This window comes from Frankliniella occidentalis, unplaced genomic scaffold (assembly GCF_000697945.3).
Source record: "Frankliniella occidentalis isolate FOCC.00 unplaced genomic scaffold, Focc_3.1 Scaffold1378, whole genome shotgun sequence".
NCBI lineage: Eukaryota > Metazoa > Arthropoda > Insecta > Thysanoptera > Thripidae > Frankliniella > Frankliniella occidentalis.
In genome coordinates, this window is record NW_026268480.1 from 8446 (window position 1) to 11149 (window position 2704).

A 2704-nucleotide genomic window follows, 5' to 3' on the forward strand; every position below is an offset into this window, starting at 1 on the left:
CGCAATATTACGAATAGGCAACCAACATCACAGCCGGCGCGGATGGGCATTTTCAGCCAGAGGGGATCACACGAGCGGCCCGGCGCAGATGGCCGGTCCGCGCGAACCCCGGCAGCGGCGCCGGCATTTACTCCCGGCCCCCTAACTCCCCCAGGTACACGCGGCGCAGATGACCATCGGCCACCGTCACGAGTCCACAAACAGATTAAGTCAGGCAAACGTACCGTGTGAGTCTTTGCACGCGTTCCTTCGGGGGCGGTTTTCCCGATCCCTCTGCCCGTTGGGCGCAACAGCGCCACTATGAGTAGGCAACCCCCCTCCCTCGTCGCAGTGCCGGAGTGTCCACCACCACGGCGCCTGGTAGAGCCCGGGTAGGCAACCTGTGCGCACGCCTGCGTGGCGGACAGGCCCGGGCCGGGTGTGCCTGCAGGCGGCCTGCGACACTTCAAGTATCCAGGGCAGGGACGAGCGAGTCGACCACTGAGTATGATGACCCGAACGGCTCTGATGGGCGCGTGAAGGCCGCCGCGGGTGCCACGGTGCGGTGCAGCCAGCTGCTGCTGCTGGAGGCCGCTGAGAGCGGGCCTGGGTGCGCTACGCGGGCGCGGCGCCCCGCCATAGGCGCCGCCAGGCCACAAAGAAACGCATAGTTCCAAGAGGCTGAAGTGAGGCTGCTTGGGTGCAGGGCGGGAGAGTGAGAGTGTCTGAGAGAGAGAGAGGGAAAGATGATGAGGCAGCAAGGTGTAACTGCCAGCCACTGCGAGGCAAAATAAACGCCCTGCGCTGTGCGCCCGCACTCAGGTGATAAAACCGCACCCGGCGTGGCATCTGCATGGCACTGCATGGCACTGCATGGCCAGGCGAGGCCGAATGGTTGTTTGGATGGACTAAACGGCGTGATCAGGCGCCATCGACACTCACTTCAACGTGGAGTTGGATTGATATGAGAAACTGAAAACCGACGCCTTGACAAACACCCTCATACCACAATGTGATCACGATTTGCAAGATTTTCCGCGCTCTGCACAGCCGCACTGAACCTGTTAAACGAGTAACGCTGGCGTAGGCCTAACGTACTACAGTGAAAGTAATTTGTTTTCAAATATTGTGAAGTAATGAATGACCGGAACGCCAACCAGTTTTGATTTTAAAAAAGAAACACGAACGTATGCAAACATGACGTTCGGTCAGTAAGGCACACCCTGTGAGTGTGTGAGTCTGTGTGTAGCAAGTTTACCGCCCGGTCAGTCTTGTTCGGTTCGGGTCCGTTTATCGAAACCGGGGGGCTCTGCATGGAGTCGGCATGGAGTATACGTAATTTTGAATGTTAGGTAACTTTGTAGGACAGAGCCCTGCTGACCCTGCTTCTCCGAGCTGCCCCGTCGTCCGTCGTCCCCTCCCCTCTGATCTCCTTTCCCCCTTCCTGAAGGTCTTGTTCCTGTTCCTCTGGGGCCAGGGGGCGACCTTGGAGTTGCGTCCTTGAATGCAGCTGAGGAGGGGAGGTAGGTCACCTGTACTGTCATAGAGAGCACGATGAGTCGGCGACCCCATAGGTATGTTGGTTTTCCCCCCCTTTAAAACGCGCGGTCATACCTATAATTTTGCGTCTCGTTTGCTCCTTTTTGCGTTGGATGGCCACGGGACTGGCGGGCAACCGTTCCGCAACACACGGCAGTACGCAACGAGTGCGCGTTTTTACGAAAACTTGTTGATACACACCACCACCGGCACCGGCACCGCCGACTCCGCGACCGGCAGCGTCCACACCGACGACTGACCAGCCGCCGCAGCAGCAGCAGCAGCCCGCTCTCAGAACTGGCTCGGGGCGAAACATTTGACAAGTTTCGCAAGTAAGGGACGTGTCGCCACATGGTCACGTTGTCGCGGGCCGTCGCAGACCTTCAATCGCACAGAGCCTCAGCTCGATCACGGCGCCCGTGGGGCCGGCTGCCTTTTGTCCGGCTCGGATTAGGGTCGGTGCAGCACTCGGCCCAGAATGAGCGACAAGAAACTGAAGAAACGCAGCGGGGCAAAGCAGCCTCTAGTTTATGCTAAACCACACTGCGGAACTCCCACGACACCCGCGCAGTGTTCAAAGCCTCTCGCGATTCCCTTGTCCGTCCTTGGACCTCCCTGTGAGTACGTGAGCCGGGTTTTCGTTGAAGGACACTCTCGAAGAGGCGAGCGGGTCACCCACCCCAGCAGCCGGGGCTATCGGGGGCGCCCTGGAGACGGCGAGCTGAGGACCTACCTCTAGTCCAGCAGCGCGGCGCGTCCGCGGAGTCCTCCGGGGGTAGGGGCAGCAGGGGCTGCCGGGGCTGCCCTGGCGCGCGGCGGACGGCTGTGCTCGGGCTGCGCGGGAGCGCGCGCACATAGCACTGGGCTCTGGCGGGGCGCTGCTCTGGGGCGGCGGCGGCGGCGCGTCGCGCGGCACTGGAGCCGGGCCGGGCCTCTCCACAGGCGGCAGGGCCTTTGGCAGCTACAGGACTCCGACGCCGGCGAAACGGAAAACTTTCCACGGCGCGCGCGAACTCCTCCTCCAGCGGGTAGGCCTCCAGCACACCAACAGCAGCTGCAGCACCGCGCCAGCGCCGTCCAGGCGTCGCTGTGCCTCGACTGGCTCGCCGGCCCAAGTCCCGCCCCCCTCCCTTTGGGGTCCGAGCCCCCCCTCGGGCACCGCCGCGCGCCCCACCACGGCCAGCCC

The 2704-nt window shown here is 62.3% G+C and overlaps 1 protein-coding gene across 1 annotated transcript in view; it reads right to left on the reverse strand.

Moving 5' to 3' along the window:
• The window catches only part of LOC113210743 (ABC transporter G family member 20-like), a 10757-nt gene extending 8140 nt beyond the window's left edge, over positions 1–2617 (reverse strand). Inside the window, exon 1 of the mRNA XM_052276011.1 lies at positions 2252–2617. The gene's annotated coding sequence lies outside the window, so the exon portion shown is untranslated. The remainder of the gene's footprint in view (positions 1–2251) is intronic.
• Positions 2618–2704: the final 87 nt, after the last annotated feature.